The sequence below is a fragment of the Mytilus galloprovincialis genome, chromosome 3, assembly GCF_965363235.1.
Source record: "Mytilus galloprovincialis chromosome 3, xbMytGall1.hap1.1, whole genome shotgun sequence".
Lineage (NCBI taxonomy): Eukaryota > Metazoa > Mollusca > Bivalvia > Mytilida > Mytilidae > Mytilus > Mytilus galloprovincialis.
In genome coordinates, this window is record NC_134840.1 from 34,197,021 (window position 1) to 34,214,796 (window position 17,776).

The window sequence follows — 17,776 nt, forward strand, 5'->3', positions numbered from 1 at the left end:
ACTTCAACAGATTAGAGGGAGATTAATCACTCATAAATATGTTTAACCCCGCCACATTATGTATGTATCTGCCTGTCCCAAGTCAAGAGCCTGTACTTTAGGGGTTGTCGTTTGTTTATGAGTAACATATTTGTTTTTCGTTCATTTTTTTATATAAATAAGGCCATTAGTTTTCTCGTTTGATTTGTTTTACATTGTCATTTAGGGGCCTTTTTTAGCTGACTATGAGGTATGGGCTTTGCTCATTGTTGAAGGACGTGTTGTGACCTATGGTTGTTAATTTCTGATTCATTTTGGTCTCCTGTGTAGAATTGTCTCATTGGCAATCATACAACATCTTCTTTTTTATTTTAAACCTGCTACATTAAATTTATGCCTGTCCAATGTCATAAACTAACTATTATGTATGCAGGTATGGGTTTTGCTCATTGTTTAAGTTCGTGTGGGGACAAAAAGATAAAGGTCATGTGCATTGTCTTTTTTGGATACTTGTTTCATTAAGCAATCAAATTAAATCTTCTTACCTAACTTATATGTTGAAGTCGCCGTCGGAATATGATATCGTTATTTCCCGATTAAGATAAACAAAAAGACACAAATTATGTGTTATTAGATATAAGAAGATGTAGTAAGAGTGCAAATGAGACAAGTCTCCAGCAAAGTCACAATTTATAAAAATAAGCTATCATAGATTAAAGTACGGTTTTCATCACGGAGCCTTGGCTTACCCTGAACAGCAAGCTATAAAGGGTCCCAAATATTACAAATGTAAAACAATTCAAACGGGAAAACCAACAGTCTAATCTATATAAAAATCGAGAAACGAGAAACACTTATGAACCACATCAACAAACGACAACTATTGAATTTCAGATTTCTGACTTAAGACAGGTGCAAACAATTGCAGCGGATTTAAAGGTTTTAATGGTATCAAACATTCACCCGTATCTAAAACAATAGTGTACCATCACAACATAGAAAGACACACTATAAAAGATCAATTGAAATGGCTTAACTTAATCAAAAGACATATTAACACAAGTGAATTAACATACACTTAACGAATAAATTTGATCTATAATTCAATGTAAATACAAATTCAATAAAATAAAGGTATGAATAATTAAAGTAACAGTATAATACCGCTGTGAAGTGTTAAACAAATCAGAAATACAACAATAACATTGATCAAAAATCCACATTTATAATAATATTATACACAGGAAATGTAAATAATTTTGTTGTTAGGTTTATAGTTTAAATGGAGAATGAAAATATGTTTTGCAAAATAAATAATTATGATGTTCATAGTACAAAGAAGTAAAAATTTATAGTAATACAAAACACATATCAAAGCTGGTATATTGAATCAGTAAACATTTATTTATATGACAAAAAAGCATTACAAATAGTATATACAGGTAAAATAAACAAGAAAGTACAACTTGAGAATACTCGCAGTAACTAACAGCTAGTTATAAGCTTAAACACTGAGCAATAAATAACTATGATTTTTTTTATATTTATGTTGTCCGTATCAAAACACATGGATTTCAAACTTACCTTGGCTTTTAGACATTTCCCGCTACTCTATTAATTAAATTGTCAGTATACTAGAATGACATACTTTTATAGATAATATATGGTGATGTTTAGTAAAAACCACTGGGTCAGCAATCTAACACACTTAGTTAACCTACAAAGTTATTTATTGACTGTTTGTTACATTGCAAATTTAGAATCTATCAGAAACAAAACTTCGATTGATGGACTAATATTTGATGTATGTCTATAATAATGTAATGGAACGACCATTTAACTTCGAAGAGGGTATGGTTTTTTTTCAAAAACAATCCATGAAAAAAATATTGTGGTAAGCAGATGTCAAAACAAAATCTTCTGAATGCATACCTTCTGGTGTAAAATTTTGAAAAAAAATGATTTGATTGATAGCGTCGAACATCTAAAAAAACAATGTTCAAAATGATTTTAACTCCAACACAAATATGTATATCTTTTATGTCTTATGAAACGCTTACAAATCCATTTCCAAAAGTTTGAAACTTACCCCTCGAATGAAGGAGTATAGAGACTGATTTGTGTGAAAATCATGACATATACATTAAAAATAAGTCTTAGAGTTTAATTACGATTTGAAAACATGTCAATTATTACTTTTACGAGTTCCTCTTCTCTATCATATAATCAAATATGGATGGCCTTTTACTAAACTAAGAATTTTTGTTGACCAATTACAAATATATACTGCACTTTATTTATGCATAAAAAATATGTACATATGTAGCTAAATGCATTTATATAGAAATAAGAAGGTGTTGTATGAATGCCAAAGAAACAACACTGTAACTTATAACCAATTGATAACAACTGTCATATTCCTGACTTGGTACAGATATTTTCTTATGTAGAAAATGGTAGATTAAACCTGGTTTTATAGCTAGCTAAACCTCTCACTTGTATGAAAGTCGCATAAAATACCATTAAATAGAAAATACGATTTGTGAACTAATAGGTAAAAATGTCAAAACTAAGGGGTATAACAGTCTACATTGTGTTATAATCTTAATCACTATAAAAACAAACAAATATGTAACAAAGAAGCACAAAAAGGCATATAGACTAAGCACATTAGCAAAATGAAAGACAATAAAATACAAATTGTACCAAAGAGCAATCACACAATAACGGGATGTATAAGTACAGAGCCACGCCAAATGAATATCACCAAAAACAGATTAAACAGTAAAGGTTATATTCACAAAGACTAATTGAAGAATATATAACACGTTATTAAGGTGATAAACAACGTCAGTACTAAGCATCTATACTTCAAGACCATCGTGTATTATTTGTGAAGTTGATTCGGAAAATTTATCGACAAGATCTAAGTACCTTCAAGGTCTTGGTATATGACGTTAGCGTTCATATTGATGAGATTAGTCATTGGTAAGAACTAAATTTGAAAGATAGGCTAAATAATTATTTTAAACCAAACGATGGAATGAATGATACAATATTGTGATTTATTCGCCTTTCACTGAGAAATTCACTACTGGTATTATTCTAAAGAATTTGTTAGTTTTTTTTTACCTTAGTAGCCCCGGTCACTATATGCACTGCCTCAACATAAAATTAGATATATGTAATTTTAAAACTATACTCTGAATTCAAAAGATTAATTATTATCAGCTGAAGATTATTAAGTCATGTAGTCTTTGAAAGTATTACTAACCCAAACTTGTCCATAAACATCGCTTTCGATTCCTTGTTCTTGTAACTCAGGCTTGTCATCAATAGTGCTTAAACGTGCACTTTCATTTCGCTCTAAATTTGTCAAACTTCTACTGCAATCAGTGTGAGAATATTCACTGTCAAAACAAATATCCAAATTTGGAACTGATGTAGAAAAATCAAGATGATGGTAAACATTGCTGTATGCAAGGCTATCTCGTCTAGGATTTCTTGCTTTCGTGTTGTTTATGATGTTCATCTGGCGAACTGGTTGAATTTCCCTAACCATCTGAGATTCACGAATTTCACAATACATATCATCATCTTCCCCCACATTTATATCTTCGAGTGCTACATCTATTCCAGTAGGGAACCTGTTAACTTCTGTGCGATTTATAGGCATATTAACTGAAAATAAATCAGAAGTGAAAAGATGTCCTTACTATTAATGATAATGCAAGAATTTGTGTTGTTTTTGTATCCATCTCATGCGATCATGTTTGTGTGAATAATATAAATATATAATCGTCGAAACATGTACAAAACAACACACATCATAAAACAAGAGGCCCTAAAGAACCTGTGTCGCTCACCTGTATTTACTGATGCTTTGTAAATCATGTAAAATAAGGTTAAAACATAATTTATAATATAAGATATAATTAGATACTGTAATAATTATATCTAAGATAATAGCAAAAAACTACCCAATTTCCATAAAATTACTAACCCAGGGGCAGCAACCCAACAACTGGTTGTCTGATTTGTATGAAAATTTCAGGGCAGATATATCTAAATCTAATGAAAATTTTTTCCACCATTCAGATTTGCTCTAAATGCTTCAGTTTCAGAGATATAAACCAAAAACTGCATTTTACAATTCTACTATTTTTAGCCATGTCTGTCATCTTGGTTCGCGGGCAGGGTCATAGGACACATTTTTAAACCAGATAATCTTATGATGATTGTGGACAAGTTTGGTTACATTTCGGGTTAGTAGTTTCGGAGGAGAAGATTTTTGTAAAATATTATAAAAATTTAAGAAAAAATGGTAAAATTGACTATAGTTTGCACTTTGTAAATACAGCTGTTTCTCAAATCACGCCTCTTTTGGGGAGATTTAGAATATTTATAGAAAATTAATTTTGTTTACATACTGGTTCCCAGTTATGCTCTCTGTGTTCGATCTCATAGAGACATAACTTGGGAATGTCACCAATAAATATACATGTGCATATTGTTTACATTTAAATCTGTGGTGACCCTTCATTCGAGGTAGGGGTAGTTAAGAAAATTAGTACTAGTTTAAACTCTGAAAAGTTCAGGGCATATAAACGTTGAAAATACGCTCACAGCCCTATATTTTGACCTTTGAAAAAAATGCAGTGCATATGAACTTTCAATTCTAGGATAAAAAAAAATTAAAACTTCATAGTAAAAGTGGTACAGTTTTAGCCGTAAGAGAAGTTCTTATGGGAAATTGCATTGTCAATATTAACAGAAATGCAACCTATATAGGGTGAAAAAGAGAACATTCAGAATTTAACCAAATTTGCTTTATCTCACAGATGTTAAAGAAATTAACTTAAATATGAAGTTGTATAACTATTTCATGAAGATTGATAGAATCATGGGCCTTAAATATAACGACTCAGTATAAATTCACAGTTTACAGTAGTTTAAAAAAAATAACCAAAAACGGCAAAATTCCCTTACAATTCTAAAATTAAGGGATAGCAATCCAACAACGGGTTGTCCGATTCATCTGAAAATTTTAGGGCAGATAGATCTTCACTTGATAAACAATTTGAACCATGTCAGATTTGCTCTAAATGCTTTGATTTCAGAGTTAAAAGCCAAAATCTATATGTTTCCCTTATGTTCTATTTTTAGCCATGGCGGCCACCTTGGGTGACTGGCCGGGTCAACGGCTACATTTTTTTAACTCCATACCCTAATGATGATTGTGGACAAGTTTTGTTAAATTTGCCTTAGTAGTTTCAGAGGAAAAGATTTTTGTACTACTTTGCTGAACATTATTGCTGTTCACAGTTTACCTCTATCTATAATAATATTAAAGACAATAACCAAAAACGGCAAAATTTTCTTAAAATTACCAATTTAGTGGCAGCAACCCAACAACGGATTCTCCGATTTATCTGAAAAGTTCAGATCAGATAGGTCTTGACCTGATAAACAATTTTACCCCCATGTCAGATTTGCTCTAAATGCTTAGGTTTCAGAGATATTAGCCAAAATCAACATTTTACCCATATGTTCTATTTTTAGCAATGACGGCCATATTTGTGGTTGGCCGGGTTACCGGACACATTTTTAAAACTAGATACCAAAATGAGGATTGTGGCCAAGTTTGGTTTAATTTGTCCCAGTATTTTCAGAGGAGAAGATTTTTGTAAAAGTTAACGACGACGGAAGACGACGACGACGGACGACGAAGGACGCCGGTCGCAAAGTGATGATAAAAGCTCACTTGGCCCTTCGGGCCAGGTCAGCTAAAAAGGAAACATTAAATGTAATTGTCTACAACTTTTTGTATATTTCGGAAACAGATTTCCTTCATCAGTATGATTATGATGTAAAAGGTATCATATCAATCTATTCTGATTTAGCTATAACAATCTTGAACGTACACAAATTAAAGCCGAACACAAAATCGCTTGTACATTTCTAAAACTTCAACAATGACGTAGGCTAGACTGCAAAGGTATGATTTTAATAAACAATATAATTGCGCGATATGACATGGTAGAAATCTACATATTATATATAAAAATTCAAACGACAGTTAATATGTTACAACAAAGATTGCGTAGAAATACATTCCAAATGAAAAGCACTGACCTATCTAAGCTGGTAAAATATTTCAAAGAAAATGGTATTAATAGTAATTACAACAAGGACTGCGTATTTAAACATGCCAAATAAATATTAGAGTGAAAATGAGATAAACAAAAACTAATGTTGACCAAGGTTAATCTATTGAACGTGGCTGCGTATTTAAATTGAATTGTACCCTGCGATTTAAACTGATATATATTTTTTACAGTTGACAAAGGTAAAGAAATAGCAGCAGAGACTGCGAAGTAATATGTAATATGATCGAAATGAAAAGCACGGCGCGAATTAAAACTACACCTTTTCCATGACCGTATTTGGTGCCAGAGCTATAAATTTTCTTATCCAAAATCAGTCCAGAGTGAGTCTATCTTCCCTTAACCAATCAGTGTTGTGGTCTATGATTGTAATGGTCAGTCTATTGAGATCTTCCTTAGTATGGCTAGGGGGTTGCAAATGTCGACTGAGAGGAAGGTCTGGCTTGCATTCATAGTCGCTTTGTATACGATGGCCGTTTTTTCGTTTGTGAATATCTTGTTTTAGGGAAGGATAATCCTTTTTTGTAAAAAATAACTCTTATTTAAACAAAAATATTACAAAACAAACGAACATTATCGAGATGCAAGATTACTTAATTGACATCATTTTAACCTTTTCTGACATCGGATTCGGATGAAATTTACTGTGCGTATTGCAATGTGTTTGTTTTTTCTACATTGACAAAAGGTAAAGGGAAAGGGTTGAAACTTGTTAAGTTTATTTCGTATGGTCAGCAAGGTAACAACTTATTCATTTCAGAGAATACTAGCCGAAAAATATTGATTTGAAGCTGATACTTTACAAATTATCTCTTTATGTTGAAAACTTTATAATTAACAATCAAAATTATACTTTAATGGAAACAGTTGTCAAGTTGACCGTGTATTGACATTTGTGATTGCAGACAAGTCAATAAAATAAACTAAAAATAAGTATTTACTGTGTGATTTGGAAATATCTTAACAATCAGAATATCATGGCAATTGAAGTCGGACAAGAGTGTGTACAGCATAAGAGTACATAAGACTTTACAAAAGTAGAAATAAAACGAAGTGATTTATAGTTTTGATTGAACCGAATACTGAAATGTTTATGTAAGACAGGTAATTTGCCTTTTAAGACTTTAAACCCGATGTTTATAGTTGCACATGTCCTTAAGCAAGAGTCTATTTTTCAGTGATTGTCTTTTGTAAGAGTGTTTCTCTTCTTTTTTTATCGAACAAGTTCAAATGAAATTCTTAAAACGTATATTAAAGGTGAAAGCATCTACTGTTAATTATATGGTTTATTGTGAGTTGGGACGATACCCTGTGTTTATAGAAAGATATTGTCGAATGTTAAAATATTGGTTTAAGCTATTATGTACTGATAACTGTATTCTTAAATGTTGTTATGAAGTAATGCTCGAGAGTTGTAATAAAAAACAAAACGACAAATATAACTTGGCCAGTCGAATTAGAGACATATTATACATGTATGGGTTCCAGGATATTTGGTTATATCAGGGTGTAAAAAATGTGGATTTGTTTTTAAGTGAATTCAAAGATAGAGTAAAGGGTAGCTTTCATAGTGAAATGAACTCATTTTTTGAAGACTCGCCAAAATGTATGTTGTATAGATATGTATTTGACCCCAACATGTTACAATTTTATTTAGATTATGCTGTAAATTATATTTATAAACCATAAATATAAATAAATATATTGTAAATATCGCATATCTGCTCACTGTTTGAATATAGAAACTGGTCGATTTTATAATATCGAGAGACATCATAGACTTTGTAATATGTGTGATAAACAAGTAATTGAAGATGAATATCATTTTATTTTAGTATGTGAAAAGTATAATGAACTTCGAAAGAAATTTATCAAACCTTGTTATTGGAGAAAACCTTCTAATTTTAAACTCATACAACTGCTATCTGTTCATAATGTAAAGGAAGTTAACCATTTAGGGAAGTTTTTATTTCTGGCCGAGAAGGCACGTATTTAATTTAATCAGTATAAATGCTTAATATGTGTTATGTTTTATCATACTCTGCTGTACTGTTATATTGGTATACTTACTTATATGATTTTTTGTCTAATTGTTTAAATGTAAATATATTTCACTGATGTAATTGAATATTTGTAATATTTATATTCTATAAGCTGTATTGCTTACGAATAAAAGATTATTATTATTATATAAATTAGACCGTTGGTTTTCGAGTCAAGGCTACGAGTTAATTAAAGACCGATTTTTTACATATAATTTATTACTTTTTATGCATTGAGACTTGGATGAAGAGTTGTCTAATTGGCACTCATACCAAATCTTCATATTTCTATTCACGTCAAAAAACAGTTTTAAACCGAAAACCTATTCGAATCCACTGTTTTGTTATACCACCACCGTATTGCAACTGTTTTTTCGCTCATAAAAATTGACGTTTACTTTTAGATGGAGGCTCAAACCTTACAAAAAAGGTATCTGTTTTAAAGATCGATATGCACAACAAATTACCATAATACATATGACTTCAATATAGGTACAAATGAACAACTTATAAAAAATATAAGTAATGACCGCTTGCGTTATTTTCTTACGCTCTATGGAAACTGTCTGCCTTTTGGATGCAGCATAACTTTTCGGTCAATATAAACTCTTTTATTCATAGTTTAGCATTCTATTAACCCTTATAATTATCCATTAAGTGACTTACCCCTTAAGTTTCTTGCTTGTAAAGAAGGCTTGAGGCAGTGAGTTACTTTCTCCCTGTAAAATATTTAAAACTGTTCCACAAGATATCTATAACAAGGAAACAGTTATGCTTTATGTAGCGAAATTGCAAGTGGGCATGACTAACTAAATACACCCACCATTAATTAAAACACTATAAGTACCAATGTTACCGAACTTGTTGTACATTTTGACAATAAATAAAGACAACAGTAGTATATAAGAGGAAAAAACGACAGTACAGATCACAAAAGTATAACACAAAACAAACGACAATGCAGCATTCAAAGAAACGAACTATTAGATAACAACTGTCATATTCCTGACTTGGTACAGGACATTTTAAGAAACATGGTGGGGTCAACCTGGTTTTGTGGCTAGCCAAAGCTCCGCGCTTCATGGTAAATATACCGCTAAAATAACAACATTACATGACGGGAACACACTGTCAGTACAAATAAATGAAAAAAACATTTAAAAAAGTTCATTTTGACATGTTAAACACAGAAAAAAAAAACGAATAACTAAAATTATTTAGGACAGTACACAAATATTGCTTAATAGAATTACGAAATTTGTGTCTGTAACACGAATGAATCAACGCCACAAAAACTAACATCACACGTAAATTTCTGAAAATTGGATATCAATCAATATTAGGTTTCTAATTATGTTATTTGATGTATTTTATGTCTATTACAAGAATATTAATATTTTAGTTGTAAAACGATGTTTTAACAAACTGTCGACATATACAAGCAGAAGATATTTTTTGGTATTATTGTCAACTTGTCGACCAGTCATGCTTTTTAGGTAGACATTCTTTTATAGTAAACCTGTCGACCTGTCGATTTCTGCTGTTTAAACATTTTTTTTCTGTTTGAATTGCAGATCTCAAGTTAATATAAGAAAGAAGATGAAGTATAATTGGCAATGAGACAACTCTTCAAAGGACACAGAATACGGCCTTCAACAATGAGCAAAGCCAATACCACATAGTCTGCTATAAATGCCAGAAATACACATTTGCAGAATGTTGTGTTGATACTTAGAGTAGTTATGACTATACTATTTGTTTTCAGTCGTGTATCGACTTCACTGGTGATACAATGGATGTATCTGTCGTAGAGTTGTCACTTGTTTAGACGTTCTTATATATATACAATGAATGACCTTTTCTTATAAAAATATTTTAATATTAAAATACAAATATTCATGGACTTTATAAGCATGCAAATATAAATTCCCTGACTGATTTAAATACCACAATTAGCCATTACTATAAGATTCACAATTTCATATGTATATAAGATGTGTGAAACATATTTCCCAAAATCAATATAAAGTTATGAAAGAACAATGCATATCAATATAAAAATGTCATTAAAAGTAGTGTCATAAATATAAAATCTAAGTTATGACCCATATCAAATCGATATACCATTGCAAGGAAGTTTGACCCCACCCCCTTTTTTTTGCTACATGAAGCTATACAAGACTATAGATACAAACATATTTTTCTTTAACATTTTATAAGATATTTAGCCGCAAAAAATAATTATAAATAAATTAAGTATACGGAAAAAAAACACCATTAACTATGGGCTTGAAGTAAAATATCACTGATTTCAAAGACGAAAGTTGATAAATCCAGGATTTAAGTCGGAATTTCCTAGTTTAATGTTGATAATCCCGACATTAAAGTCGATAGTTCCAATATTAATGTTGATTTTTTCCAAGTTTAATTCGAATAATTCCTTTAGGCTAGCTTAAAGTCGATAATTCCAATATTAAAGTTGATTTTTTCCAAGTTTAATTTTGATAATTCCTCGATTAAAGTTGATAATTCCTCGATTAAAGTTGATAATTCCAAGGTTTAAGTTGAAAATTCCAAGAATGAAGTTGAGGATTCCAAGAATATCGATGATAATTCCAAGATTAATGTTGATAAAAGATTAAAATCGATAATTCAATTGTTAAATCCAATATTAAAGTTGATATTTCCAGAATTAAAGTCGATAATTCCAAGGTTAAAGTCAATAAAAGATTGTAGTTGATTGATGATTCTAAGGTTGAAGTTGATAAATTAAAGATAAAAATTGGAATTTCCAAAGGTACTGTTGATTATTTCAAGATTAAAGTTGATAATCCCAAATTCAAAGTTGGAAATTCCAAGATTAAAGTTGACAATTCGAAGATTAAAGTTGACAATTCGAAGATTAAAGTTGACAATTCCAAGTTTAAAGTTGATATTAAAATTTGAAAGAAAAAAAAGGGTTGCCCTTAAACGCTTCCGTAAAGAATAGATACATACAAACAAGGACACGCTGCGTAATTTTGTTTTGTTACATACAAACAAGGACACGCTGCAAAATATTGTTTTGTTGCATACAAACAAGGATACGCTGCAAAATTTTGTTTTGTTAACTGTTACAAATAAAAGCATATGATACACATATATTGTATATTGTCAGCATTCATTACTTCTTTGAATGCAGAAAAGTAAAATCACAAATATACTTAGAGGAAAACTAAAAAAGGAAAGTTCCTAATCAAATGGCAATATTAAAAGTTCAAAGACAGAAAACTGTATATATGATAATGTCATATTTGGTATTGTAAATTTGTCTGGAACACGCATTTTGTTGATATTGCTAATATTCTGTATAAATCAAATACATGTACACGTAGGTTTTTTCAACATCAAAACAATTATCGAAGGTTTCGTGTAATGACTTGTATGTAATGCTTTTTATAACAAATAAAAGAAATACATTCGTCACTGAAGCATGACTACTACAAATATAATTACACTCAATATCTTCTCAGCTGTTGCAAAGCAATTGTCGAAATCAATTTTATTTTGAATCGGTAGTCCACAGATTCCACAAGAAAGTACATAACCTTTTGATGTTGATGTAAATGTGTCCTTTAACTATTACAATGGCGTTATACGAATAATTTGTGTACAATGTTTCAACTGCACGCCAATCTTTATTATAAATGACAGTTGATTTGATAAAATGATGGATGGCCACACCTTATAGTATATTAAAACTCAGGTCATATGAACTGACTTCAGATAGCTTCCAGTATTCGAATTTGATAGAACAAATTATTGATATATCTTGCTGTTTCAGTATTAAAAGTGTTGAGTAACGCAGTTGAATTTTATATTTTTGGGAAGTCGTGTACATCCCCCCATCCCCTTTTTTTAGTTTTTCAACATGAAGAAATACAAACAAATCCTCTGGTTTTGAATTTTTTGAGAAAAGCAAATATTCGACAAATTAGAAATATCATACAGAATGGTTTTTATTTTAAATTTTCCTCAATAATGTTTGCTGAAGCATTTTTTCCCCGAATCCCGAAAAGTCATATATTCTCGAATTCCAATACGTGTATTCACACAAAAAATAAAGTCCCAACACGACGTTCGGAAAAGGTCTGTTCTAGAGTTAGTCTAATTTCAAAATAGCCAATAAAATGCATGAAATTTCTAATGCCATGTGTCACGCATGGACTGTCTTACTTTATAGGGACAACAAAGATCAGATTGATTTACCCATTGTACTTTAGAATTACCACAAATCTTACTTCGGTACTGACATGATTTAACAAAGTTTCTAAAATTGTCCGTTTATAAATTTAGAAATTATTAAGAAACTAAGGTTCCAACTCCCTCAGGCAAAGTTGATTTAGATGAATTTGGCTATCAATTTTAGGTATTTTTGTCATACTATAGCTCTTCAACGGTTTCGGTACTAATACATCCTCGGATTTCAAATGTTTGGCTTTGAGAGTTCCTGGTGAAGGTAAATCCAGAATTTAAGCGCTTCGGACGCATTGAAATTATTAAACGTGTTGTTTTCCATTTTTAAATTCACTTGAATACATTGACCTGGTAATTTGTAGTGTTTAAAGCCAGCCAGACAGATGGCTTATATCCTGAGAAGTGACCTTGATGAAATTTGAAAGTTAAACAACTCTATTTTAAGGGAATGAATATTTTTTGTTGTAGTGATTAGTTCAAAAAAATTAGTTCTAGCTCATAATGAAGAAAACATCAACCATCTTATAGCAAGAATGTCTCCTTACGTACCAACATATTTTGTCATAGCTTGTAGACATATGTTGCTGGTTGATAAAGTCGCACCGACATAAATGATACTGTGATAGCATGTGATGGTTTTCTATAAATACTTCTTTATAAACATATCTGAACAGGAAAAAAAACCATTTCAACAATAGAAGCATATCAAAGTTACCTGATTGAAAACTGTGGCAATAATCTTTCATAAACAAGAGTAGTCTTGGTTGTATTGAAAAGAGAGACGAAAGACGCCAAAGGGATCTAACATGTAAATTCATAAGTCGAATAACAAACTAACAATGCCATGGTAACATTTGAAAAAAGACTAAACGACAAAAAGAAAATACAACAGAAAAAACTAAAACTTAACTAAGACCTACGCAACAGCAACCCCACCAAAAACAAGGAGAAGTCCTATGTGCTCCGGAAGGATAGACAGGTCCTTCCCTATATTGGTACCGTGTTCCTTGTGTTAATACGAACCCGGTGATACGTTTGATTTTGTAGGTCACATTCGAGGAAAAGAATCAGTTGTCTAAAAAGTAGAAAAGAGTCAAAAGACAAAATTGTCAACCGAATCAAAAATACCAGTAAAAGCACGTAACTTATTTAAAAAATCCAAGGACTTTTTTACATTCCAATACATATGGATCATACAGCCTTCAATGTTAAACATTCAACAATCATCCAGTCGAATACAATCTTTTTTACGTGGATGTATGCAACTATATAATTTATTGTTTAAAGTTGAATTGTTTAAGCGTAATGTCAAAATTTCTATATAAATACCTCAATTTTGATACGGACAGAACCAATACCACCAGTCCCGTTGAAAGGATAATGTACAACCAGATACTCCAATTAGAAGAAGTGTCACCACGGATTTTGCCTGTGGAAGTTGTTATTCCTGAAATTCATATAAATATTGAATAAGTTCAACTGATCGGACTTTGCAAACACAGATAGACATCTATTACCAGTAAAGAACGCGCTCATATATGGTTAACATCAGCTTCAAGAACATAACGTAAATTATTAAAGAAATTGCATTCGTGATAAACAGACTTACCGGTGTCCTTTGTTTAACTAAAACACCTGATAACTTAGTCCTCTCACACTTTTGTTTAAAAGTAACAGATCCTTAATTAGATAGCCATATTGAGCAACCCTACAGTTAGGATGAAGGATATAACATTAAATACTTATTAATCCATAGAACATTAAACGGTAAAAGGCATCTTTGAGTTTTCTAAAAAAAAAAATTTTTTTTTTTTAACGATATCAAATATTTTTATTCAATTATTTCCTGCTATATAATTACCTAAGTAGCCCAGGTCGCATACTTAGGGACCCCTAAATTAAAATTATTTCCCCCTGATATCAGTATCAACTCGATCTCTTTGATTGATTTATTGTTGGTTGCTTAACGTCCAGTGGCAAATATTTCATGCATATTCAGGACGAGAACAAGTTCACAATAAATACAATAGGTAGGTCTTGTCATAATAGAGGTCATTGGGGATGATGGTCGGGGAAATTTGGACTGGCACTGGAAAATGAGGGTATATTGGATAGGGACAGACATTTTGCCTTGCAACAGGCCATAGATCTACGGGCCCTCAAAGAGTTGTTGCAAGGGTTCTTAACGTGAAAAGAGCGTGGCACTCTCTTTACACGAGACATCGGATTTAACGTCCCCATTCTGACCGGACGTGACTGCGAACTTGATACATCCCGCACATCCAAACGGACGCCCCACTTCGGCAAGCGTATTACTGCCGGTCAAGAGAAAACCAAGTGATCATATTTCTATTCCCCAGTCACCCTTGGGGGGTACTCGATCGCATTGTTGTCTAATTTTAATTTTGATCTCTGTTTTGTGTGCTTTTAATATTAAGATTTGTGCAACGTTTCTGATATTAGAACTTATGATTGTTTTGGGTAAAAAATGCCATTCTTCAGTGTCTTGATTTTTTTAGCAAATGCAATACACTATGTGTTGATGCTGATTTGAATCATCAACATATCGGAGGCCCCGAACCGAACATATAATTATGTCAGACAGTCGTATTACAAACCTGTGAACCTAAAAAATAAATGAATGATGCCTTAACAATATACGAATTTAACATAACTATTTGCAGTCGATTTCATTAGGCAAAATATCTTTGGTTAGCTTGCTTGTTAACTGAACCGAGAAGTCATTATTAGGTCAGGTATACTACCCTCCTTTCAAAATAGCCTAGTCCAACAGACAAGATAGATTCGTTATCTGTCGGACTAGTCTACTCTTGAAGGAGGGTAGTTTACATAACATAATAATGACTTCGCTGTTCAGCTAACAAACAAGCTAACCAAAGATATCACCTTTGCCTACAAACTCAATGCAATCGGCTTTTACGGGTTTTTTTTTCCATTATATTTATACACTAGTGTAAAAATACATTACCTGCGTCCAGTTTCTTATTAGTGCTAGTATAAACTGTTACATTTATGCCTTGAATTGTGCTGAATCCAAACTTTACTGTCGTTTCTACAAGTTATTCACACAAAAAAACTAGTATGTATAAAAGATAAAATACTGAGTCATAAAAGTTATTATTGAACAAGGTACGCCAAAATAAATGACATTCTTTCAATTGAAGAGCAAATATGATTAAAAAACTAATAAAACTTGACATATCTAGAGAATTCAACGTATATCAAAGCATCGTAAATGCTGTTAATCAGGCCTTTTTTTTATAACTCATTTTCAAAAATTGAATTTGGGATGTAACATCTGGGCTAAAAGTGTCTTTTCTATCAGCTCATAGACATAATTTTGTTATTTGATCGTGACGTCATCAACGGTTTTTTTTCATGATTTACATAGAATTATATTAATAGGAAGGACTGCACATGTCTATTCGAAATAACCTAAAAATGAGGTACACATTTTTAAATATAGTTATTCAGTGTGCCCCACATTTTTTATGTTATTTATGCATAGGCAGAATAAAAATAAAACAGGCATTCCATAAACATAGGTATACCTTTAGTTTAACTCATTGACAATTAAACTTATGAGAACCCTTGCGTTGTATGTATTTTAAAGATACCTTTTGTTCTCGCACAGAACATGTCCTAAAAGTTCAGTATTATAATATATTAGTGACTCTTTTTTTCGTTAGAGTATTTCAAGATTCTCACAAATGCAATCTCACAATGGCGACAAGTATTATCACCTAGAATGTATACAAAATCCATTGGGTATTAATTCCCACGAAGTTTTATTGACTGCCCCTCTCGAAACTTTTCAGACCAGTTGGCATTAGAAAAGATTAACGAAAAAATAATCATTTCTGAAGACTTTCCCTTACCAATACATTAAGGAAAAATCTTATATCAGCTTTATTGTCAGCTAGATTTTATTTCCGTTTTAAACAAAGGACCTAAATATCATGAGACTAAATTTATAATTTGAAAACACATCTTATTAAATATTAATGGATTCAGTCGGCGATTATGCCAGGCAAAAAAATCGAAAGACTCGATTGCTCTTACAGAATTGCTTAATGCTGTGAAGCCGATAATTCAGGATGAAAATTTTTAAAACACCTTATAATACATGTATCTGCAAAAACTGAAACATTGCTAAACAGATGTCTTTCCACCTTGACAAATATGATGTTCTGCACGAACAAGATAGTTTTTATGTCTCTTTAAGATAATGCAGTAATGCCAATTATCTCGAAACTCGATAAAGAGGAAATCTTGCTAGATCAAATTAGGTCTATTCCGTTTTCTCTTGGGTTTGCAACCAACAGCATTTAAATGTCGTTACACATGTAACGTTAGATTGCTTGGGTTGTATAGGTATCGGAGGAATATATTTCCAACCCATTGACATCAATTTTACCAGCTAAAACACCTTTCAAGAAAAGCCTAAGTTTCGGTCAAAACTAACTATTTGGTGCCAGCAATATTTTTGATAATGCTTTAATTTTTACTCGTAAATGAAATTTAGTATAACTTCAGGGGGAGCTATAAAACAATTCTGCCATGACATATTTATGGTTTGCTATATATATACCAAAATCGGCTATATGTTAATCTTCTATACCTTACCTTCTTTCTTTACAGTTGTTGGAAGATTTACGCACCCTGATACATGATCACATCTATAAAATAACATATGATTTTCATTTATACTGTATCTTCTTACTTACCAAATAAGTAAATAATAATAGTCTCGTGTGTTAAAATATCATAACTCATTCTGCAATCACGTTAAAAGCATCAAATTTTCTCATTTTAGACAACATGTATATTATTCTTTTCAAAACAATTTCTATTATTTCTGAAAATATCTTACTTTACCTTAAAAATTTATTTGATAAAATGTGATCGCCTGGTTCAGACGTAATTATTTCAGTTACTGTATCTTGCATTCATTTGTAGGATCCTTAACAATATATATTTAAGCTGATCTGTAACAATTCCATCTTCTTGCCTTATATATATCATGTACTGTATTACGACGCTATATTAAAACTGGCAAGGAAAGGTCAACCCGGCCACCTGAAGCTTCAATTTTTGTGAAGCATAGGTGGCCAAATGGTCTAGCGCGTCGGATACATTGCACGGCGATTTTGTGTCATGATATCTCAGTAGCATGAGTTGGAATCCCGGTAAGGGAAGAACAAAAAAACGCGAAAGCAAACTGACCGATCTAGCATTGTGATACGGCATGTGATACGGATTTTGCCATGTTTTATACGCTTTATCATATATTTCAACAGGAGAGTTTTATATTATATAAACAGCAGGCTA

General features: G+C 31.6%; 1 long non-coding RNA gene across 1 annotated transcript; it reads right to left on the minus strand.

The window, feature by feature from the left end:
• Positions 1–293: 293 nt before the first annotated feature.
• On the minus strand, positions 294–13,874 carry LOC143067783 (uncharacterized). Its single transcript, XR_012976030.1, has 3 exons — positions 13,754–13,874; positions 8,855–8,907; positions 294–3,660 (listed from the first exon to the last, which is right to left on the minus strand). It is a non-coding gene; the product is annotated as an uncharacterized LOC143067783 (long non-coding RNA).
• Between the last annotated feature and the right edge of the window lie 3,902 nt (positions 13,875–17,776).